The sequence below is a fragment of the Equus caballus genome, chromosome 29, assembly GCF_041296265.1.
Source record: "Equus caballus isolate H_3958 breed thoroughbred chromosome 29, TB-T2T, whole genome shotgun sequence".
Classification (NCBI taxonomy): Eukaryota; Metazoa; Chordata; class Mammalia; order Perissodactyla; family Equidae; genus Equus; species Equus caballus.
In genome coordinates this window covers 33,608,227-33,633,025 of record NC_091712.1, presented here as the reverse complement: position 1 = coordinate 33,633,025, position 24,799 = coordinate 33,608,227, and the positions used below count along the sequence as shown (strand labels likewise).

Genomic DNA, 24,799 nt, shown 5'->3' with positions numbered 1-24,799 from the left:
TGATATTTGTTTTCAGCTTTATTGACATATAATTGACAAATAAAATTGTAAGATATTGAAAGTATACATCGTGGCGATTTGATATATGTAGACATTGTGAAAGGATTCTCCCATCTAGTTAATTGTCACATCGATCACCTCACATATTTACCTGTTTTTTTTGTTTTTTTTTTGTTTTTTTTGGCAAGAGCATTTAAGTTTTACTCTTAGCAAATTTCAATTCTATAATACAGTGTTATCAACGATAGTCTCATATTATATGTTAGATCCTCAGACCTTATTCATCTTATAGCTGAAAGTTTGTATGCTTTTACCAATCTCCCTGTATTCCCTCCGGCCAGCCCCTGGCAATCACTTTTCCGCTCACTGTTTCTATGAGTTTGACTTTTTTTTTAGATTCCACATATAAATAATACTACACAGTATTTTTCTTTCTTTGTCTGACTTATTTCACTTAAAGTAAAGCTCTCAAGATCTGTCCATGTTGTTGCAAATGGCAGGATTTCCTTCTTTCTCATGGCAGAATAATATTCCTCTGTGTGTGTGTGTGTGTGTGTGTTTGTGTGTGTACATACCACATTTTCTTTATCCATTCATCCATCAATGGACACTTAGGTTGTTTCCATGTCTTGACTATTGTGAATAATGCTGCAACGAACATAGATCTTGGGATAGATTCTGAGAAAGAAAATTAAATTTAAAGATACGTATTTGTTTTAAGGCCTTGCGTGGTGCCATAATGGCTCTCAGATAGCTTTTTACTAATTTACACTCCTACTTGTCATGTATGAGCATGTCCATCTTATCACATTCTTGCTAGTGATTACCATTAAAGTTTTTTTTTTTTGCTAATTTGAAAGTCAAAATTGAAACCTTTTCTAAAAGAACGAATCTAGGTATTACAAGAAAACCCTTCCTGTTCAGTTGAGCGGAAGTCGCAATTACAACATCTGTCCAGGAGTTTCAGACCACACCTGGGTGGGAGATGGAGAATGATGGTCTACCCCCGCTGAGAGATGTCCACAGATTTGCTGTAGATGAAAGACTTCAACTGAGCGTGGGGTGTGGTTAAGGCATTGCTCATAGAACAGCTGCCTGGTTCTTTTTTGCTTGACTTTCCTGAGTGAGTAAACTCCTCTGTCTGTTTTTGACCTCAAATTTAGAAAGGTCCCTGAGAGGTCATCGTTTCCAACCTCATCTCAAGTGAATGGAAATCCTTCCTGCTGTTTAAAGCCCCAGAGACAGGAGGTTTCATAAGCATTAATGATTTTGCTATATATTTTCTTTAAAACTTGGCAGACACGATCTCATCAATATCCACCCTTCCCCTCCCCCTACCTTTTAAAACATTTTAAATAAGTGGTATGCAAAATTGAGAAAACTAAGCCCAAGGAGGTGAGGTTGGTAGCTTGAGGCCACTTTCTGGAGGTTCCAAGAATAGAACTGGGTTATCCCGACACCCACTGACTTTGGGCAGGAATATTTTCCAAGTTGCTGTGAAAAATGGGAAAATCCACTATTTAACCAGAGCCAAGTCCTGTTTCCTGACTTTTCCACAGCCTTTATTAACGCCACGCAGGGCACACATTAGACCCATGAGTCAGACCCATGGTTTTCCTAGGGCGTGGAGCTCTGTGCACGAATGGCTAGCTCCCCAATGAGCTTCAGTGGATTCTGAATGAAGCCAGAAAGTGATTCAGCCTTAGATCAAAAGAGAAAACACAAACACACAGACACCAAAAAGCAGAAAAAGTTCCTCTTATTTCTAGGTTGCAGAGAATACTAATCTTGGAAAAACTGGTTCTTCGGCTTCTTAGGATTTCATTTTATGTATTGTTTTTTATAAGATTTTCTTTTGTAAATAAGCAATTGCCATCATAGCCCTTTTCTCTGGAGCATGACTCTGAATACATCCTACTCTCATAGTGACTTCAGTAACTAAATTGAGTTTAAAAATTTTTTTAGTAAGCAATTAAGAATTGGATATAATTCTTTTTTTAGCTTTAGTGAAAGACCACATCTCTGTAACTTGTAAAAATATGGTACTTGCCTGATAGAGGTAGTGGAAGCATGACATTCTAGTCCTTTTAATGTTTTTACATGGATGGACCACTTCAAATGGATGAGCATTGTATGTGTAATTCTTTCTATTATTTTATAAATTATAATGTTTATTTTTATAACTCCAACAAGGTCTTATTGGCAATGGATTTTCTGGATTAGTAAGATATGGAAATGACTGAAGTTTACTAAATTAACCCTTTGTTTGGGACTTTTTAGGGGAAATCTTAGACAAAAGTATTTCTTTTTTGAGTTGTCTAGAAAATGCAACATCCCAGACTGCCTGGAGTTTCTGGGTTTTTTCAACAGCCTTCCTCTTGCAAAGGGCTGTCATGTAATCTAGGAAGACAAGATTTCAGGAGAAAACCAAGTGCGTCACATGAGGACTCTTGCCGCCAATGCCAAGTTATAACCTGCCTGAGGGTGACTCCATTTTCCTCCTAGAAAATAAAGTGTCAGGAGTATTCTCCTCCATTCCCAGAGGGCTGTCATCTCTCCTCAGGGCTCCCGTTAGTATCTGGGCCAACCGAGGAGTCCACGCTCTGGCCTTCAGACGAGGAGGAGCGTGGCGTGCTTCAGACAGGCTCCTTGAACATCCCTGCAGTGTCTGCTCCATGAGCTTTCCTCTCACCTCCCTCTGAAAAAGTAAACATATTGCTTTCCCTCATGCCTACAGGAGTCCCTCTTACTGGTTTGAACTGGCACTCAGGGCCCTGCAGACTTTATTATGAAATATCCAGCCTTGTACCTCTTAGGAGGCAGAGGTTTCCCAGGAACCCAGCCTGGCTGCCTGCCTTTCTGGGTAAGGAATTTGAAGACCAGGCAGGTGGAGCTCCAGGTGTTTGCACCTGGTCTCCTTCCCTCTTTCACATCCAAAAGGAGGAAGCACTTTCTCTCAAGCTTGAGTCAGCCTGGGCTTTGCTCTGTGAACTTAGTGAGGAGAATAAAATCCTAACAGCGCGCCTTGCTTATATGCCTGATGCTGAGTGCCGAAGACTTTGTGGGCAGAGCAGTGTCCATTGTGCTTTTTTCATCAGGACCTCAGGGAGCTTAAAGCCCAGGTGTTCCCAGCCAGCAGTGTCACCCAGTATAACCAGGACAACTAAACCATCGCCTTCCTTTCCAGTTTGAGCCATGCCTATTTCACTGTCCGTTGGTTATGCTGGGCCATTTGCCTCGGTTCTTTTTGGTAATTCCCAATCACGCCCTGGTGATTTTATTTTATTTCCTTGAAGCCTGGCATTTGGGAACCATTTTCACTGATCTTTGATAGTTACACCCTAGGAAAATTCTCCCCTGTGTTCTACCCCTGACCAGATACTGAGGGGCAGATAAATCTGCTGGTGGTGAGTCCTTGGTAAGGACTGTAATTGTGTATCACAGGAAGGACGAAGGATGGAGCCTTTCCTTTCTCTGGTTAGTCTTGATTTTCAGCGTGTGCTGGTAATGAGATAATTACACAATGTTACGATCAAAAAATAACTCACCAACTCTGACTGAAGGCGCCCCACGTCCAGGAGCATTACCACATAATAACAGGTATTACAAGGGGATGCAGCTCCCTGGATGTGAATAACTGCTGTCTTTCAAGCTCCAGCATGCCATTGCAACACCAGTTAAGGTGGAGAAGAAGCTTGAGCTTCAAAAAGAAGCAAAAAAAGACCGTACAGATAAATAGAAAATAGTACTCTGGCTCTCAGTCTGAGCTCTCTTTAGGAAATATGTGGGTAATGTAATGATTTTTCTTTGTAAAAATTTACACAATGTTACTTCTTTCTTTTGAGGGGGTTGCTTAGGTACGTGGAACTTGAGCTTATATCTGGAAAGCAAGGATGGTTTTATGGTCCAGAATAACAGAGGAAAGAGGGGGATGTGTGTGCTCCTTCCTTGTACTTCTAGGCACTTGAGAGTTTTCATCTGTACTGGTGGATTTCATCGAGTATTATAGGAGTGATTACTTAATGTGTCAAAAAGAAAGGCCCCTTGCATCCTACTCTGTGACAAATTCTCTCTCTAGCACTGAGTGAGGTGCTGAGGACCACCCAGGTACACAGCACCTCTGTTTGTCTGGGAGCATCAGTGACAGTTTGGTCTCTCTCTCTCTCCAGTCAGATTGACCAGCTTGAAATGATAGTGTGAATGTCTCAGATTTGGATATAAGAAACGTTTCCCTTCAGGTCTGTTCAGACAACCATGAACATTTTATCCTGCCCAATTTGGTTATTTTAGGGTTTGGTTTCTGTGGAACCAAAATCAAGAAGAAGACCCTGCATGGTGTGTATTTGAATTTCAGGAGGCCTTTTGCTAGTGCCCGGGTTATGACGTTTGCGTCTATTCAAGTGCATCTGGTACCTTCCTGCTCAGAGCCTTTATCTGTCTTGTGCAGTGGCCCCAGCCCTAGTCAGAGTACAGCCTCCAGGACCAAGTGTCCTGCCTGATTTGCCTCTTCGTCCCCTTACTTCTCCACTCACTGCAGCCTGTACACCCCAACCCTCCATGGAGACTTTTCTCCTCAAGGTCACAGCCGCCCAATCTCAGGGGGACCTTTAATCATCACGTATATGCTCAGAAGTCCCAAGTCCCGTTTCCAGCCCAGGTCTCCTTCCCGGGTCCTAGCCCCAATATGCTGTGGCTCCCTGGGCATCCCTAAATGATCAAAGCCAGCGTGTCTCAAGCGGACTCTCCCCTCGCCATCCTCACCGAGTCCTCCATCTCCCAGTGGCCCCACATACTCCCCTACTTGGCCCAGCCAGATGACCAGTTAAGATTTGGGCTCCTTCCTCTACCTCTCATCTCTTCTCCCAACCCCCATGTCTGATGCCTCTCCCACATCTTGAATTTCAATTTCAGTCTCTTGAATTTATCTATTAACAGTGACCGCCCCCCCTCACCCCACCTCCCATGGAGTGAGCCCTCACCATCTCTTTCCGGAATTTCTCCCATAGCATCTTCGCTGCTCTCACTTTCTTCAGTTTGCGCCCCTCTCCAGCTTATTGTCTGCGAGAGGCCCACAGTGATTTTCCTGAAGCACAGATCTGATCCTGTGACTGCTGTGCTCAGACCCAGTCAGGGACTTCCCATTGCCTGTATAAGGGTCAGTGTAAGTGGAATGACCGTGCGCCTGGTGTGTCTGGGACAGTGCCGGCTTATGTCAGTATTCTCAGTGTAAATATGTCACTCTTAACATGTCCTGCTTTGGGTGATAAGCTATATGGTTCCTCTACTTGTAAGGCCTGCCACAGGTGCCGCCCACACACCCAGCCTGTTCACCTCTGTCCTCCCTGTCCCATTCTGCTTCAGCCACGTGGAACTCCTAGCCTCTGCCCTGTTCGCTCTTCCATCTCCAGCCTTTACACACGTGAGTCTGTTCACCTTGAATCTGACCCATCAGCTCTCTTGGCCTGGCTCTGGCACATCCCGTTGGCCTCTATATGGATTTTATTCCACCCAGGAAACCTTCCCTGTTCTCTCCTCCATACTAGACAAGATACCTCTCCCCCCGGCCCCGATGCTCTCCGGCGCCTGTCAGCTCTGTGTACCACTTACTTCCGTGTGTTTAATTGTGCGTGTTTCTTTATCTCGCTCCTTAAAACCAGGTTCTCATCTCCTTAAGGGCGAAGGACTCTATCTTGGTCACTGCTCTCCAAGGTTTGCCCAGTGCCTGCCAGTACCAACAAATATTGATAGATATTTGTTAAACAAGTGAATAAATGGGCAAGATAAAGATAGAATTCCTCCCAAATAAGAAAACGTAATATATCAGTCATCCCAATTCATATATGATGACGGGAAGACTTTAAAATCCTGCGCTAGAAACCTTTTTGAATGCGATGGTGGAAGAACTGGGAATGTAGACTAGAAAATTCTTAGCCTGCTATTAGATAACTCAGGCCACTGAGATTGGGCTGGAGGACAGACCATGCCAGATCCACGTCAGCTCTTTAACTTTAGCTGATCCGGGTATTCTGCGGTTTTCTCCTTAGCATAGTGTTCATGATAAGTGATTCTTTTGAGCCCTGCAATGATTCCTCTTCAATGAGTCTTCTTTGAGCTGTGGAATAGTGGGACAGGATGTGGAGTCAACCCCGGGACACCAGGAAGGCACCCCACCCTCCCTGCTTGTTGGGCTGCTGTGTTTTTGCTGAAGAGGGTTTTCAAGGCAACTGGGCATCTCTAGTGTTTCAGAGGTAGTCCCAGCAGGACAGGGAACTCACTCCAGATGGTTCTGATAAAGAGACTTTAAAATAGGGGGTCTAACAACAGAAGTGTGTGTAGAGTGAAGAGATTCAGCGATAGCTATTTGGGTGAGCAAAGACTAGTGCCACCTGTAGCCCAAGGGGCGACAGGAGGAATCCAACAAGCCCTGGAGAATGGGTGCCAGAGGGAACCATGGTTGTGGGGACACAGCTATTGCTGGAGCCCTGGACCGAAGCTCCTAAATACCTGGATGTCTCTCCTCTTGCCGTCTGTTCTTCTGACGATGTCCTCCATTGGCCGGCAAAGCCAGAGGGCCAGTGAGCCTGAGTGATGCCTCTGTCGGGTGGCCTCTGGGACAGAGAGCAGGATGCAGGAGGGTAGAAGATAGACATGGGAGGGCAGAGATTAACTCAGCCCCTGGTTCTGTCCTTCCGCTGGCAATCTTAGAGGCTGAAATCCTGTTCCCCTTCATTTGCTTTCATCCATTTTACTCCTAGGGAAATGTCACAGGGCTAGAATTTACCCTCTTTTGACAAGAAAGTGCTGGATTGTGTCCGAAGTACTCAGCATCCTTGCCTGGCTCCCGTGAGCCCTCTCGCCTAGGCTCTCGATTTGTAAATTAGACTGAGAAGTTTTAGGCTGCTGTTAAAGACTCCTGCCTCACACTTTTTTCTCACCAGTTGCTTTTCTTATTCCACTTTCAAAATTCTGCCTCATATTCCTCAGAGGCATACATTTCTCTCTATCTCTACTACCACCACCCTAGTCCAAGACACTGTCGTGTGTCTCCTCGGTGGGTGCTTTCCAGTGCTTTCCCTCCTTTTGTGTTGGCCCTCATCAATTCAGCCTCTCCATGGGAGCCAACACAAGCCTGGAGAACAGCAGTCAGATCAAGGCATGCCCTGTTCCAAAGCTTCTGTCGCCCTCCCACCACACCACATACAGAATACAACCGGACTTCCTTTACTTGGCCCGAGAGGCCAAACATGGTGTGGCCTCTGTCTACTTCTCCAGACCTGCTCTCATGTCTTGCAGCCACGCCTCCCCCACCACCCTCTCCTGCCACACTGGCTTTGGTTGAGTTCTTCCTGCACCAAAACCCTTTCTCATCTCAGGGCCCGGTACGTGCTCTTTCCTCTTAGGTGACTCTTCCTTCTCCTCCCCAACCCTTCTCTCTCTGCCTAGCTGGCTTCTTCTCATACTTCAGCCCGCAGTTTAAATGTCACCTCCTCAGCGCATTCTTTCCTGACCACCGAATGTCACAGTGGCCCACCCCCGCCCCATCGTCTCTCCCATAACACCCGGGACTCTACACATCCATCTCGGGGCACCCAGCATATGGCACAGGGACTGGAAAACCATGGGCACCACGTTCAGGTCTGACGAAGGTACGACGGAGACCACACAGGTGCATCTGGAAGACGAGGGCAGAGGAAGCTGTGCGTCTGCAGCTGCATTCCTCCTGAGGTTTCACTTCTGGGAAGTCCCTGCACTGTGCACGCATGACTGTTTGCATTAATTTGATTTAATTTACTGGTTTAGTATCTGGTGGGCCACATGGGCCAAGGGAGCGCGGCTCTTGCAACAACGCTTTACCACCCCCATGTGGGGCCGCCTACTCCTTCCATTTTGTTTCTCATAGTCCATCCTGCTTGCTTTCTCCTCTTATTTTCTCCAGCCTTCTGACTTCCTCTGACCTCATTGTAGTTGCCACACATAATGATGAAGACACACACGCCCCTTCTCTCTCTCCTGCGGTTCTCTCTTGGACAGAAGTCAGCAGCCAGGATAATCATCAAAAATCCTTTATCACTTCGGATTCCGCTCTTTTGGAATTTGTGAGCATTTAGATGGGATTAACCGGATGTTGACCTCTGTACTTGCCATGGAAAGAGGGATTGCTCAGCAAAGCCATGTGATAAATACGTCCCCCAGGGAAGCCGCGGCTTTCTAAGAGACCAAAGCCTCTTGGGGCGCTTACCCTCTTCGTAGGTGGGCTGATGTCAGTGCTACAGCTTGGCAGCCCCGTGCAGCCCTGAGTTTTTGCTTCTGGTGAGAGTGAAAGGGATCAGTGTGCTTCAGAATATCTAGAGCTTTCACGAAATCAGTTTAGCCTTGTCTCGAAATCATGTGAAGTAGTTACACGACTTTTCTCCATCCTACTTGTGGGCCACATGCTGTGTCATCTGAAGAGACAGTACTTTGTCGGTTTTGCAAGTGGGGAAACTGAGGCCGAGAGCTACCCAGACTCTGAGGACCACCCGCTTCCTTAGGGGCAGGGCTGGGGCTGGAATCACGAGTCCTGAGCATCGGATCTCTCCATCCTTTCTCTCTGGGGCTTCTCAGTCTTGGAGCTTTTGTGCAGCAATGTGATTAATATTTTTGAATGCTTTTATTGAGTTCTGAATAACAACTCAGGAGATTTGCCTCATTTTCTTATTTTTAAAAATTTATGATTCCTCCATCTTGTTCTTATTGCCTTATTATTGTAGCAGAGAAAGGAAGAACAAATTAAAACCATAAACCAAAATGTTAGAGGCAGTTTTGTGGGTAAGTTAATCAAACACGCATCTCACCTCTCCATCTGCCGCTTGGAGCCCTGAGCTGTTTTCACCGCTTCGCTGTAATCCCTGGTTACTGAGGGAAGACGTGGAAACCGAGCTCTGCTCTTAGCTCGTTCCTTACTGAGTGTGAGGTGGTTCAGTTGCTAGAGGGAGTCAGGTCTGGATGAATCCAGGGCTGTGATCATTCAGTCGCTGAGGTGAGAGTAGATGGAGAAATGGAGATGGAGAGATTGAATGGGATGCAGGACAGATTCTCAGACACCCCCGAGGGAATTGGTTAATTACATGCACTACCAAAAGGTAATAAATGACCCCCACATCCCCAAGGAATACTTTTGTTAAAAGATTCACTAAGACCCAAGAAAAACCAGTGTAGCTATTCAGAGCGCCAGCCTGCCTAGTGAGGAGCAGCCGAGAGCCCAGTGGGTGGAGGGAGTGTGTCCTCTCTTCCTCCAGGGGCAGTGACGTGGGGAGTGTCCATGCTTTACATGCCTCTCATCTTGCCTGCATGGCCACATCTAACTTTTCTCCTTCTTTTCTGCTTCCCTGAGGGGATTACCTAGGAGAGCTAGAAGTGATGGCTGTTATCCACCTTTTCCAGGTTACGTTTTAAGATTTACCACCTCCTTGCTTCCATGGAAGATCTGAGGATGTTGTCTGCAACCTCTTGCAGCTCCTGACTATTTTTCCTGACATCCTACTACTCTCAACCATGACCTTCCTTTCAGTCATGTGCTGGGGTCTGGAGAGTCAGGTCACGCCTGGGAATAGACAACTGAGAAGACTCGGCCACATGGCCACATCTCCTTGAGCAGAGCTAGCTGTGGCGACCCTTTGGGTCTGGCATTATACCTTAGGGAGAAGGATTTGGGGTAGACCTGAGGAATGGTGGTTTCCAGACTCTGCCGGCTCATTGGGCACAATGGGAAAGGCTTCTCCTGAAGGCTGGGAGCACTTCTTCACCTTTGGTGATGGTGAGAGAGAGAATGGAATCCGTTTGGCCCACAGAGATAGACTGGAATTTGCCTGCGGTGGTGGGTGACGGCCCCAGAGAGTTTTCCCAGTCACGCGAGGCTGGGACTCTGAAGTTCTTTCCTATCAACCCACCTTCATTTTCAGGTAACTCCGTGGGTGATTTGGGGCTCGTTCGTCTGCTGTCTGTGTTTGTGTGTCTCTGGCAGGTCTGACTAGGGGGCTGTGGCCAGATTTGAAGGCTTTTACTTTCCCTCCAAAGTGGGAATGAGTGAATGAATGAGTGAATGAATGGTGTCAGGGCACCAGACTTCTGCGGGAGAAGTCAGGGTTGCTTGCCCCTTGCAGACTCCCCGTCATCCAGCTTCATGGTCACCTCGTCACCTGTGCCCTGCTCTCCTTGGGGCTGACCCCTGTTTGCACACCTTGAAGTCCAGATTTCAGCCAGCTGCTCCCAAGATGGTGAAGGGTCAGTGATGGGAACTCCCACACTGCAGGAGGAGACCCTTCCCTTGGGGGGAGTCTTGTACAAGGTCCACAGAATTCAAGTAAATGCAAATGCTACATAGCGATTTAAAGATCCCTGCAGGATCTCAGTAGATAACGGAAGAGAACCACAGACTGTGCCCAGATGCATTCTGGGCATGAGGGCAGGTGGGACATGAATTACGTCGTATCACTGGGGAGAAACCGACAGACCACACACCAGGTGCTAGGTCAGTTTCATCTCAGCCAGCCTCAGGATTACCCTCGTTATGCTGTTCTTCTCTCAGAGGTCATGGGGCATGGAGAGGTCCCAGTGTCCCAGCTGAACAACTTTCCTAACCTCAGCTCCTTTTATGCCTAACTCTTTCCTGGAGGTTTGCGGATCATTTCCCTCACTACCAAGTGCCCTTCTTCAGACCACAGGATTTCATTACCAACAATTGGTATTTTTCCTTTTGCCCTCATTTCCTGTTCCAGGTGCATGATTGTTGTTTGTTTTTTTTTTTTTCCTTTCTCAGATTGAAGGGTTAGATTTTTTTTTATATTTGCTTTTTCAAACAAAATACTGTAGGCTTTCTTACAGTCCTCTGTCCCAATCTTGCTTGGTAATTTAGTCAATAAAAGAAGGCTGAAATGGGGCCATGGAAAGCAGAATCTGATAGTTCCAGTGCGTGGAATTTTGGCATACTTGTTTAGGATTCACTTGATTTGAAGGGGACCAGGATATTGTTGGTATCTCCCCAAAACGCCTTCTGTGTGGCTATTCAGAAAGCTGGCACTTGGTGTTTGTTTGCTGAATGAAAACCACAGAAAAGAAGGAAAAACAAGGCCGTGAATTTAGAGTACTTTTGCAGTAACATATTGTGATGGTTAATTTTATGTGTCAGCTTGACTGGGGCCAAGGGATGCCCAGAGAGCTGGTAAAACGTTATTTCTGGGTGTGTCTGTGCGGGTGTTTCCAGAAGAGATTTGCATTTGAATCAGTGGACCGAGTCAAGAAGATTGCCCTCCCCAGCATGGGTGGGCAGCATCCAATCCATTGAGGGCCTAAATGGAACAAAAAGTCGGAGGAAGGGAGAATTCACTCTCTCTTCTTAAGCTGGGACATCCATCTTCTCCTGCCCTTGGACCTCGGAGCTCCTGGTTCTTGGGCCTTCAGATTCTGGGACCTACCCCATCAGCTCCCCAGGTTCTGAGGCCTTTGGACTCAGACTGAATTACACCACCAGCTTTCCTGGCTCCCCAGCTTGCAGATGGTAGGCTGTGGGCCTTCTTGGCCTCCATAACCCCGTGAGCCAATTCCTATAATAAATTTCCTTTTACGTCTCTCTCTCTCTCCTTTTGGTTCTGTTTCTCTGGAGAGCCCTGCCTAATCACAGAGTGGTGAACCTGAGGATTACCCACGTGTTCGTAGCCCTGCTCCTTGCTGTCTCTCCGCGTTGTGTCTTCAGGGTGCTATGAGTGGGTCAAGCCTCATCTCATGAAATTTTGCTATTACTGCTGACCTCTTACCCAGTTTAAGTGGGTCTACATGTTGGGTGTTGTACTCTGAATTATTAACCTGAAGATTTAAAATTCTCATCGTAGCTTCTGAGGTTTGAGACGTCATGGTAGAGATGTGATGGGTTTGTTCTCCATGGCATCGAGGGAGCCTCCCTCTTTCCGTCCTGCCTTGCTCCATGTGACCACACAGTTAATAGTTTTGACTTTAGTTAAACAACAACCAATAAAGAAACTTGTCTTTGGACGCTGAATGCAAACCACACCCTTGAATAGCACCATATTACTCTCGTTCTTTAGAAAGACACGTACTTCTATTTGATTTTGGCTTTCCATGGAATTTTCCCGAGATCTCAGCCTTCTGGGACCGGATTCTTTCCCATCTTCCCCTCCCAGTTAGTAAAACAGAGCTGTGCACCCCTCACGTGGGGGAGACAGGTATCTGGGTAGAACAGATTCCTGTCTTCTAGTAGCTATTATCCCAAGTCCCAGTGCCTGGCTGTCTGAGGACTATTGTTCTGTTTGCCACAGGCTGAAATTATTTTTCTTTTCCACAACTCATTTTTAGAGTTATTATGACAGGTACTTTCTTTGGGTAAAAAGACTACGGGTGCCTCACAGACCAGAATGGTTGTTTGTTGTGGTTTAATATTTATTGAAAGTGCTCATCTATGGGTGCATTTGTTGACTGGAAGCCAAACAACAAGAGCCACATGTTTTCAAAATTATTCTGTGAATGTGCCTCCCTTTATATCTGCAGTAAGCTTTGTCACCGTTTAGTGAGCGATGAAGATTCAATGGATACAACAGAAATGGTGTGCATTTTATGGTTGGCCTGCGTCGGAGGGCTTGGTTGTGATAACAATGGTGGATTTTTGCACTCACTGTTCATCCCCCTTCCTTCCGTTAGCATCTTAGCATCGTCAGGGTGAACAGCTGCTGTGTGAACAAGCTGCCCAGCGGGACTGTTTGTGGCTTGAACTTGAACCCGACGGCTGCAGAGTCCTGAGGGGGCAAAGGTTTACTTTGTTCCTTCTGTGTGTCTTTGATACCAGACAGACTGAGGAGATTTTGTTTTTCTGAACAAAGTGGGAAAGAATTTGGTGGCCTGACTTGTCTTACTTTCTAGAGAAACTTCTCTTTAAATCTGGCAAAAGCCAGAGATGGGGTTGCCTTGGCCTGGGGTTCATTCCTTGCAACTCCTCATAAACGTCTCTTTTGAATTATGTAGTAATTATGAAATAGTAGATCTGTTGCTTGGTGTTTTTTTTCCTCCTGCCATTCATGTTATATTTTTGTCCTTTTGGATACATTTTTTTGTTTGTTTAATTTGGTGTGACAAAAGCCAAACTCTTTTTTTTCTCTTTCAGTCTAAACTTAAGTTTTCTTTATATATTCTACTCCATCCTCAAAGATGGGAACAAAAACCCCCAAATAACCTGAGAAGCACTCGATAATCGTCAGTTATGATAATAGTCAGAAATGAATTTTCTTGCACAAAAAGTTGAAAAAATGGAAATTTGCAATTTATTTTTGAAGTTAGGAAAGGGGATCTCTTTGATGGCATAAAATGGAGCAGCAATAATTCTCCAGGTCTTATTAATAAATTCAAATGAACCAAAACTCAGTAAAATTTAAACCATAGGCTCAAAGAGTTATTCAAGTAGTTTGTACTAGAATTTGCTTTTCTTAAAACTTTGATTTCTCTTAAACATTATACAAAAATGAAACTTCGTTCTGCTAACATTTTATGTCAGATCTGCAAAGCCCTTCCATTCATTTTCACTGTAGTTTCACCCCCAACCTTGAACATGCCTCTTCAGTTGGAATTTTAATATGTTTAAAGTCTAGTGTTGTGGCTCTTTTAGATCATGAAAGGTTGTATGTGGAATGTTTTTCTCTTCTTTTGTTTTCTAACAAGAAAAAGAGCAAAAAAGAACTTTCAACCATTATTAAGCATTTTGGGGAGTGTGGAAACCTGTTTCCACCATTTCATTTGTAAGGAGAAGCATGTTAGAAACAAATATACCTGGGGGTCGGCCCCGTGGCCAAGCAGTTAAGTTCGCGCGCTCCACTTCGGTGGCCCAGGGTTTCACCGGTTCGAATCCTGGGTGCGGACATGGCACCGCTCATCAAGCCACACTGAGGCGGTGTCCCACATAGCACAACTAGAAGGACCTGCAACTAAAAATACACGACTACGTACTGGGGGGCTTTGGGGAGAAAAAGGAAAAATAAAATCTTTAAAAAAAAAACCAAATTAATATATTTGGAAATGTCCAAAATTCACCGGAAGAGGAGGCAGTGATGGTGGATTCCAGGCAAAACTCTGAAGATGGGGTTTTCTTTGCCTCTTTCTCACCTTATATTTTCTTCTCATTTCCTTTCCTCTCTCCACTCCTCCTCCCTTACTTTTTCTTTCCTTTCTCATCTTCTTTCCATTTGGAGCCATTTGCTTTTACTCTCTTTCTATATTAGCCCACAGCAGTTGAGAAAACAGTGACACCCTGCTCAGAGATATCTATTTTGTGAAGTACTCTGGAAGACAGATCCAGAGAAATTAACCTTCAGTAGTGAAATTGTGGCTTGAGTAGGAAGGGTATTTATCAGCAGAAAGTCTTCTCAGCGAGTGTCTGTTTATAAGACCTGTTCAGTATTTATGGAACAGAAATGATGGATGCCCACTGTGCGCCAGGCACTGCTGTCAAACATACAGATGGATAAATGATGTCACTGGCATTTTCAGGACCTGCAGTGGCAGGGAGGGGACAGACAACCATAGAAATTAGTAGTCACAATATTGTATTGTAATTGCCGTCGTGGAGGCACGAACCACGTGTTGTGCTCATGTAGTCAGGCATGGGAAGGACAATGGAGAAACCTCCATTTCCCTGGTCTCTGAGACTTTGAGAAGGAGAATATGCTAATTGAGTTAATGTGAGAGTTCTGAAATGAAACCGCCTTGGAACCTGTTTAATATTGCATGGCTAGAGTTTGGTTAGATTTACCTTTGGTTTTGTCATTTTTGTTTTGGCTTCCTTTGGCATGAAAGATGACCCTCAGATCTGCTCTCTCCTGGTACTTTGCTGGCTTCCATGTTAGCCTTGCCATTACCGACTATGACATATATTGCACCAAAATATGGACCAGAAAGGAGAAGACGTGATTGGGCTGCTCAGTAGACAGACTTTCCTTTGGGTATTTGAAGTACCATCGTCTAGTCATGTTAACACACATTTTTAGACAGGAGATTGTCCTAAGAGTCTTATCTTTTTCTGACTTACCTTTAGCCATTATAATCATTTGCATTTGCACTGTCTGCAGTAGTAAAAAGAGAAAAAAAGTTCCTAGTCTTTTTAATGTAAAACTCATAAACCATGCCTTGACAGCTGCAGAAAATTGTATCACTAATTTGTTTTTATTGTTGGCGTAACTTTTAATTGCCTCCTCATCTTCACGCCTGACTGTTGATTTCTGGGACGAAGTTAATGTTTTGAAAGTCAGTTCAGAGGTGAACGAATGATGCAGTCATAATAGCAGTTATAGACATGTTGGCATTTGGTGAATGTCAAATGCTAATTTTAACAATAGTAAATTTTTGGGAGGAATGAGAAGTTTCCAACTACTGCAAGGAAGATATTCTGTGTGAGAGACTCTTGTCTTTTGTAGATACCGCTGTTCATTTCTACTGCCTGTAAGAAATATGGCCTCTTTGCCTCAATTATTACCTTCATTGTTCAGCTTGCTAATATTTGAGAAAGCTCAGATTCTTCAAGTACGGACAGTAGCTGTGATAAAATCCTTTCTCTTCTTGTAACCTAGGTCCTTTGCAGCAACCTTCATGCCAGTAATTACTGACCCGTTTGGAATTAGAACTCTGGGTTCTTGTTTTTGGTCTCCCCTTCCCTTCATGCCTTCAGATGCTACATATGCTGTATCTTGGTTTGACTTTGACTTGCTTTGAGAATTCTGTGTCTTATTCTAAGATATCATGAGACACCTTTAACTTATTCCTGTTGGGAATAAGTGGATTAAATGGAAGGAAGGGACCCTGGGACAGGAACAGGACCAGGAACCATTCCACCAGGCAGTTTCCCCAATTCTTCTTAAGACATCTCCCTTTTTCTAGGAGAGGTTGTTTGGATCTGATTTTTTTTGGTCTGTGTCTCATTTTAGCCTTGAAGGCAAAACTTTAAAGAAGTAATTTAGGTATGAAGATTCATTCGAAATCATTGTCAGTAATGACCAAGGCATTGAAAGGTTACCACATCCTCCTTTATTTCCTGTGTGTGTGTGTGTGTGTGTGTGTGTGTGTGTGCGTGTGTGAAGACTTTTCTGCAGAAGCTCGCCCAGAGCCCTTAAAAAGAATGATTGACAGCTTTCTATCACATCAGGACAACAGGCTGAAAGGGCAGCCTTGGGCCTCTGCTGCCCAGCGGGCAACCTCCAGAGAGTTCTCTAGAGGAGAAATTGCAGAGCTGGACTGCTTGCCCAGGTTTATTTGGAAAAGAGAGTCAAATGGCACTTGAATGATTTGAATTTTCCATGAGAAAAACAAAGTGAAGGACTTTTCTGACCTCACCCATTTTGTTTTGGCCTATGGGCCAGATTTTGTTTTCCTCTTTCACCTTTTGTTTTTATTCTTCTCTTCTATTTTTAAAGACAGCAATGAGAAGGAATTATCCCTGGACCATTTCTCCCAGTGAAAAACATCGGGTGTGACTGCGGAAATGGAGTGTGGCCATCAGGAATGGCAGTCACCAAAAATGCTGACTCTCTCCCTTCGGGCTCTGAGGTCTTGGCAAGGTTCTTAAACTCTCTGTGCTCTGGTTACTTCATCTATGTGATGAGGACAATAATCTCGTTGGATGTTGTGATGATTAACCGAGATCATTCTTTTAAAACACCTAGAATAGTCCCTAGTACATGGTAAGAAATTCCTGGTTATTATTGTAGGATTATACACTAATTGTCTTAGGTCATGTTATTATGTTATGAAAGATTCTAGTTTCTTGGTACACCGATGTGCTCTTAGAAACTCAGAACAAATGTCGATGCAGGCCAATGCTAAATGAATATTTGGCCATTACTTGGTCATATGGATCAGAGAAGAAGGCCACTCTAGCACCTTATTTTTTTCATTAAAGCGCAGTTTGTCACGCTGATCTGGAGCTTGCAGAGCCCCTCTAGAGCAGAGTGGGCAGGGCTCAAATGGCCCTCTGAAAGGCTGCATTCACCTTGAGTAACTGCTCTGGTGTTGAGGGTATAAAATTGGAAATGGTCCTTTGTACAACATTGGAGGAAGAACACTGAGCTATTAAGCAGCTCCGCCACTAACCAGCCATGTGTAGCCTGGGTCAGGCCAGCTATTCAGCCTTTCATTCATTCGTTCACTTGTTTAACTCACTCCATTTGTAAAAAAAATGCTAAGGTATTTTGAAGTAAAGTTATCTTATTGCAGCATTATTTACAATAGCCAAGATATAGAAATAACCTAAGTGACTATCAACAGATGAATGGATAAAGAAGATACGGTATGTATATATAATGGAATACTGTTATATATATATATAATGGAATATTATTCAGCCATGAGAAAGAAGGAAATCCTGCCATTTGTGACAATATGCGTGGAACTTGAGGGCATTATGCTGAGTGAATAAGTCAGACAGAGAAAGATAAATACTGTATGATATCCCTTATACGTGGAATTTAAAAAACCCAGCTCATAGAAACAGAGAGTAGAATGGTGGTTCCTAGGAGCTGGGGGATGGGGGAATTGGGGAGATGTTGGTCAAAAGATATAAACTTGTAGTTAGAAAATGGGTAAGTTCTGGGGATCTAATGCACAGCATTGCGATTATGTTCACAATACTGTATTATATGCTTGAAAGTTGCCAAGAGAGTAAGTTTTAGATGTTCTCATCACAAAACAGAAATGGTAATTATGTGACGTGATGGAGGTGGCAGCTAGTGCTTTGGTGGTAGTCATATTGCACCATATAAGTGTGTCAAATCAGCACACTGTACACCTTAGACTTACACAATGTTATATGTCAATTATATCGCAACTGGAAAAAAGATATCTTGACATTTCACCCTAATAATACTTACCATGAATATCCATCCCCCATCCTTCCAAGGAAGGAAGGAAAGAAGTTTCCGTATATAACCAAAATAGCATTATTACAATTAGCACAGTTCATAGTAATTTTTAATATGCTCCAGTATCCACTTCATATTCAGGTTTCCCAGCTGTGGTCAGTCACATGCTGAGTCCACTTTATGTCACTGTAGTCACTTCACATGAGGAACAAGGCGGTGGAACTGACTGAATGATCTCTAAGGCTCGTGTAAACATGAAAGGTTGACGTTTGATACCTTTAGGAAGTGCTACTCTGATTTTGTTCATTTATCTCTTGTTCCTGGAGAAGGAGGATTCAGTTTGTAGACATAAACCATGGCTCTGTAGCAAGAAGAGGTGGAAATTTGGAAATTGTTTGGTTCATGGACTCAATTGAAACAGGTTGGGGGTGCCTCACACCAGGCTTGACGTGTAGGTTGGGCAGACCTGGCGCTCCTGGGGTTAGATAAATTGTACCCTGGCCAGAGAGAAAGAGGCACAATTAGAGTGACAATGAGGACTTTGACAGTCCTTTTGAGTTCATTTTGTGTTGTTGTTTGAGATGCTGGTGTTTTATTCAAGGAGACTAAATGCTGGGTGTCTCAGGTTACCTGTCTAAAGAAGCTCCCGTCGTTCCAGAACTGAAGAATGACAAAGTCATGCAGTGACTGCATAGCAGATAGCTGTGCTCCCAGCCCTGGAGGTCACTGGCCGGTTAGCACATTCTCTGCATCATGCGGGTGCCCCTAGGGAGCCTCTTCCCAGCTTCTTAGCCTCCCCACCCCAACCTGCCCCAGACCACCTTTTCACGTGAGTGAGCGATGAGGGGACGTGTGTGTGTGTGTTGGGTGGGTTCTAGGTGGAGAGGAAGCAGGATGGAGAGCTGAGGCTTCCTGGAAGATTTATTCCCTACAGGAATTCCGGGCTTCCCCGAAGGGGTGTCCCTGCCCTGAGAATCCCAGAAGTCAGCTCCTCCGGCTGATGGACCTTTTACCCCGGGTCCCAAGAACCAGGACACAGAGGTCAGGGACTTGAGGCAGCGCTTGTTTTGGGAGCCTCCTCCTCTCCCTCACCGAGGAAGAGGGTAGGGATGAGCCATCCAGGTCCCGTGGAGAGTTGGTATGAAGGGAAGGAGGAGCCAGGGCCTGTAGAGCAGGTGGGTTGAGTAAGCAGAGATTGCCCATCCCTTACAAAGTACAGAAACCACACTTGTTGGCGGACATGTTCTGAGAGCGGAGTATGGAGCAGGACAATGACTTTTGTTCCAATAAATGTGGCAGAAGATCGCATTACTTTTTTTTTTTATACACTTAAAAAAATTGTGGTGAAATATACATAATATAAAATGTACCATTTTAACCACTTTTAGGTGTCCGGTTCAGTGGTATTTAGCACGTGCACGTTGTACCACCACCATCCATCTCCAGAACTTTTTCATCTTCCCTAACTGAAACTCTGTACCTACTAACCACCCTCGGTAACCAGCCCCTGGTAACTACCATTCCACTTTCTGTTTCTATGGATTTGACTCCTCTAGGTGCCTCAGAGAAGTGGAATCATAGAGAATATGACCTTTTGTGACTGGCTGCTTTCACTTAGCGTAATGTCCTCAAGGTTCATCCGTGTTGTAGCATGTGTCTGAACTTCCTTTTTAAGACTGAATAACATTGCATCCTATGTCTATACTACTTTTTGTTTATCCATTCATCTATTGATGGACACTTGGGTTGCTTCCACCTTTTAGCTATTTGAATAACGCTGGTGTGAACATTGGTGTACAAATATCTGTTTGCATTACATTTTTTAAAGTAGACTTTTTATTGAAGTATAACATATGCGTTGTATTTTTGGTGACCCCAACACACTTCCCACTCACGTTGAACCTGAACTTGTTATAATATATATACACAAAAGTTGACAACTGGGGACAAAATAGACAAGGTTCAATGATAAAATGTATTCTAACAATATCATGTATTATATATAATAAATAATATATTAACATTATATATAATTTATATAAAATATTATATAATTAATAATATATTAATATGTGTTAATGTATTATTAATATTGTGTATAATTTATATAATATGCATAATATAATAATATATTATATATTCATAATATAATAATGTATCCTATATTATATTATGAATATATAATATTGTTAGAATACATTTTATCATTGAACCTTGCCTCTTTTGTTCTGAGTTGTTAATTTTTGTGCACCTAAATGTACATTTAATCTTGCTAGATCCAGTTCACTAAACCAGCCTGTCGGGATCTTTTAGAATTCTGCATCTTCCACCTGGTTTGCTTTCGGGTCCCCCACAAGTATCATGCTCATATCCTCTCTCTCTCCCTACAAGTCCCCATGAGCTGTGCATGCTGTTGGAAACTCCCCCTGCTCAGCCTGTTTCTTTGGGTGGAGCTATGCAGCCATTCACCTGTCTACCCAACTTTTCTCACCTCTAGTCGCATTCTTCACTTCGTTCCTAAGGATATCATGAGGAGACTTGTCACCTTGTGATATGTATGCCTGCACATTTCCATACTATAGCAGTCTGCAGAGCTGTTAAGAACTAAGCCAGGCTGGTCATACATCCTGTTAGGGTTTTTTGGTAGGTAATAGTAGCCAACAAAAAGTTGTAGGTGAGTGAGGGTTAGCTATTCTCCCAGAGCCTCACTACCAGGTTATGATGAAAGCAAGTTTCCGACCAAATGCAGCGTCAGACGCGTGTTAAACAAACATGTGTTAGCAATCAGGTGGAATCCAGTCTGTATGTTCTGTTCCATCACCTGAAGCCCCTGGTCTGTGCCTCTTACTGCTTCTTAGGTGCTCTGACCGCCACTTGGGGTGAGAGCTTCCCTTGAGGCAAATTTGCCAATATTCCAGAAGCAGGATTCCATTTCCCTTATGACAGGCGCCAGGCAGCCAGGATTCCTGCAGACCAATGGCCGGACCTTTTTCAGGATCAAATCTAAGAATAGAGGCTATGGACCTTGCTGGATGGATTCTTGTACACCATGCGTTTAAGAATAGGGAATTTCTAAAATATTTTACCTCATTCTTAACACTCGCCATGGTAATTAACAAACCTCTAATTTCATCAAGAAAAAGATCATTTCTGACGTTCATTCTGCTAACTGGCTGAGGGTCTGCTGTTACTCAAATACAGAGAGCAGAAGTGCTTCCAGCTGTGACTTCTTGAGTAAGGAGTACGTTTTGCGAGATTGCTTCGTGTTGCTGCATGTATAAATTGTTCGCGTTTTCTCATTTCTGTGTGGTATTCCATTGTATGAAATTTAGACACCCATTCTACACTTGATGGACGTTTGATGGTTTCCAGTTTGGGGCTATTGTGAATAAAGCTGCTAAAAACATTCTTGTGCATGGCTTTGGTCAATAGAGTATGAATTATTGATTAGGGTGACTGTCCCTAGAATTGAAATTTACATTCACTGGTACATGGAGTTTATCATATTGTCCGTGCCAATTGGGTTTAAAGTCAATTGAAGGCGTTATACAAAACTATAACAAAGGAATGAGTTTAGTCTAGTATACGTCTGTTTAGCAAATCCGTGCTGGTACAAAAACAAATCATTACTTTTGTGTTCCTTGACTGTAATAAATATTCTAAACCAGAAGTTCAATTTCCTGAAGGCTGAGATTCTCATGTGAAAGTATGTGGTTTCCTCATGCCTCTTCTAGAAGGGGTGGGAAAAGAACCTTTTCGTTAATTCTGCAAATAGGCAACATTTTCTAATTTTAGATCTCATTGGGAAGAAAAGTCATGAATTACTAAAAACTCTGAGAATATAAACTAGTTTCAGGGGTCCCCTGAATTAGAATGAATAAGGTTTTGAAATATTCATTTATGTTTTTCTTTCCATGCCATTTTGGGTATTGTGATGAAAAAAACCTATGTGCTGATGATTTAGAATCCCTGAATACTCTTATAAAAATTTAATTCCACCCATATTAACTAGGCTTTCAAGGCTTTTTTAGAGGGCCTGTTTTCCTCTGATAGGTTGCTTGAGGGAAAATCTGTTAGCCCAGAGAATTGATGGATGGGAGTGGAATAGGGAAACCGAACTCTGGCTGGGGGATGCTGCATTGATTTAAATTTTAAAAGAGTCTGTGTTTTATGAAGGTGAAGAATTAAGTTAGCACTCCCCTTGACAAGAATGGAAAAATTCTAGTGACCTATACCACACACATACATTTAGGGTATCACCACCTTTTTATAGCACCTAAGAATATTTTGAACAACCCTACACGAGGGGAGTCTGGCAGTGTGAACCTACATTACAGATGTGGCAGTCCTGTTCCTGGGGCTCTTTCCTACACATACATCTGCACGTGTGATAAGATGACATTTGTACAAGGTTATTATTGAAGCTCTGTGTGTAACAGCAGAACAGCGGAGGCCACCAAGCCTCCATCAGTCAATATGGGAGCCGTTAAAGGATGGATGTGTGTACAGTGGAATGCAGTTGGTAAAAGAGAATGATGAAGATCTGTGTTCTGATATGGAATGATATCCAGCTACATTGCCAAGTGAAAGGAACACAGTAGAGGAAAGTGTATAAAGTGTGCTATCTTTATGTAAGAAAGTTGGGGATACCAAAATATGCAGGTGAATTTGCTTATATTTGCATAAAGAAACACTGGAAGGATAAATAAGAAAGAAATGCATATGGCAGCAGGCAGAGGGGAATGGAGTGACTGGGGGTGGATGTAAGAATGACTCCTTCTGCATGTAGCTTTTTATATTGTGTTGAATTTTTGAATCACATAGAAAACAGCTAACCAACGAAAGTGAGTCTGTCTGGGCATGCCCTTTGACACTGAACTAAACAAGAGTAGGTGGCAGCAAGGGAAGCTGGTTGAATGCATCATGAAGGAGTGAGGCCATCCACTCCAGTTCTTTTCTCAGAAGCTAAGTCAGTGCATCCAGTTATCCAGTCAGCAAATGCGTGTTGAGCCAATCTACCAACCCGACATGCCGGGCACTATCCTAGGTGCTGTTAGTGGGAGCCTTCGGGTCCAAGCTTTCATGGAGCTGGCATTCTTGAAGAGACAAACAGACTACAAGCAGATCATGAGCGAGGGAGAGAAGAAGGCTCATGCTGCTGGGGCCTTGGGAAGGAGGTGAGAGGAGTCCATGTGAGGGCAGAAGGGAGGTTAACTGCTGGTCTATATTCCTATGTGTTCGTGGTGCATTTGTGAACAATATTGTTGCACACATGATAATAAAGTGGGGTGAATTTTCACTTTTAATCTTTTGTTAGAGCAGTCAGTATACTCCAATCTACTATTGTGTTGGCAGGAGACTGGAATTTAGTGGAATAAATAAAAAGTTGATTTGACCATCATGGTTTGTTTTCACAACAGTGGGGCTGTATTGAGGATAATGTTATCTATATGATTTGTGACTATAACCATAGGTTATTCAACAGACAAGATATTACTATCACAAGTCTATTATTTTTTTTCATTCAAAAAGTGGTTAAATGTATATTGTCCCTTTACTATGACATATTAGCTATGGAAAATTGAAACACACGTGCACACACACAGAGTTCTCACATTCCATGTATCTTCATGACAGTCATTGTCTGAAAATACCGTGGAGATGTTTCCACAGTAGATAATGTAGACATTTGAAACATATTTCTCCTGTGTTTATTTTGTTTTTTTCTTATTCTTGTTTTTTCCTGGCAGATTTCTTTTTCATAGTTTCTGAATCAGATAAAAGATTATTATGGTTATTTTTAAAAGCTCCTATGATGAAATAGTTTTTGAAAGAGAGGTTTTTCTCTGTGTCTTTGGGTTCAATTAAATTTTGGTGAAACTTGAGAAACAAAGATCAAAGCCATAGAAAAATGTGATGGTCAAAGTGCTTCTTGCCTCTCCAAGTCTACAGGAACTCAAGTCTTGCTCAGATATGAAGGAATAACAACACAGACTGGCAGCCAGACTTGGGAGTCTGGAATTTTCTTGGAAACCGAAGTCCAAAATATAGATCTGTCTGGAGCCAGTATATTCATGAACAATCCTAGGTTTGTGATTTAGTTAAGAAAGCACCAGAAAGCAGATTTGTTTCAAGAGTTAAAAAAAATGCAGAGTGATACAGATCCTTATTTCCTAATCATGATAAGCTCCACTCTGTAGAATAGTAAGGAAATGTCCAGGCATCCCAAGATCCACTGTCATCCTAGGAAATGACACGGAGTGATGGGGGAAGCTTGCCATTCATTGTATTTCCCTGTTCAGGATTGCTTAAGAGACCTGGACCATCTTTGGGGACTGGCTGTTTCAGAACTTTGTCACATCTGTTCTCTTGGAATCTCAGGGTGAACTCAGAAGGGCGTGGTCTTTGCGTCCTAGTAGATATAGAAAAAGAGAGGCAGTGACTGCGTGAGCTCTTCCGCTCCGTCGCCTGTACTGGCCCTTCCAGGAGTGTTTGACAGCATCGCTGGGGGCGTCACTCGAGCTAGTCCTTGCAGGTGTGACTGTTCACATTCTCCATCACCCGCCGCACGAGGCAACCTCGCAAAAAGTGTTTGAAATGCATCAAGCAGCTATGCTCAAGGACAATGCAAGGGATCTGGGAACTGTGTGGGTGTGGATCTGGTGCTCGTGGAGTTGCGTTTTCTTTCCGAATTTAATTTCTAGAGAGGAAATAAGAAGAACAGGGATGCACAGGTGAGAAAGGACGATGGGGAAATTCAGTGAAGGTGGGCTGATTCTCTGATGCCTTTTGCGGTTTGGGGTAGCACTTGAACAAGACACGTTTTTAAAGGAAGCCAACTGACAAGCAGCGCGCCAGCCTCTGAAATCTTTCACAGTTATTTTTAGGCGTTCTTCCTCTGCTAATGTAGTCCA

The 24,799-nt window shown here is 43.6% G+C and overlaps 1 protein-coding gene and 1 non-coding gene across 5 annotated transcripts in view; both read left to right on the top strand.

Annotated features, from left to right (window-relative positions):
• CAMK1D (calcium/calmodulin dependent protein kinase ID) overlaps positions 1–24,799 on the top strand; it is a 390,404-nt gene that overhangs the window by 51,583 nt on the left and 314,022 nt on the right. The gene's annotated exons all lie outside the window — the stretch shown is intronic.
• On the top strand, positions 22,049–22,176 carry LOC111771272 (U6atac minor spliceosomal RNA). Its single transcript, XR_002805015.2, has one exon. It is a non-coding gene; the product is annotated as a U6atac minor spliceosomal RNA (small nuclear RNA).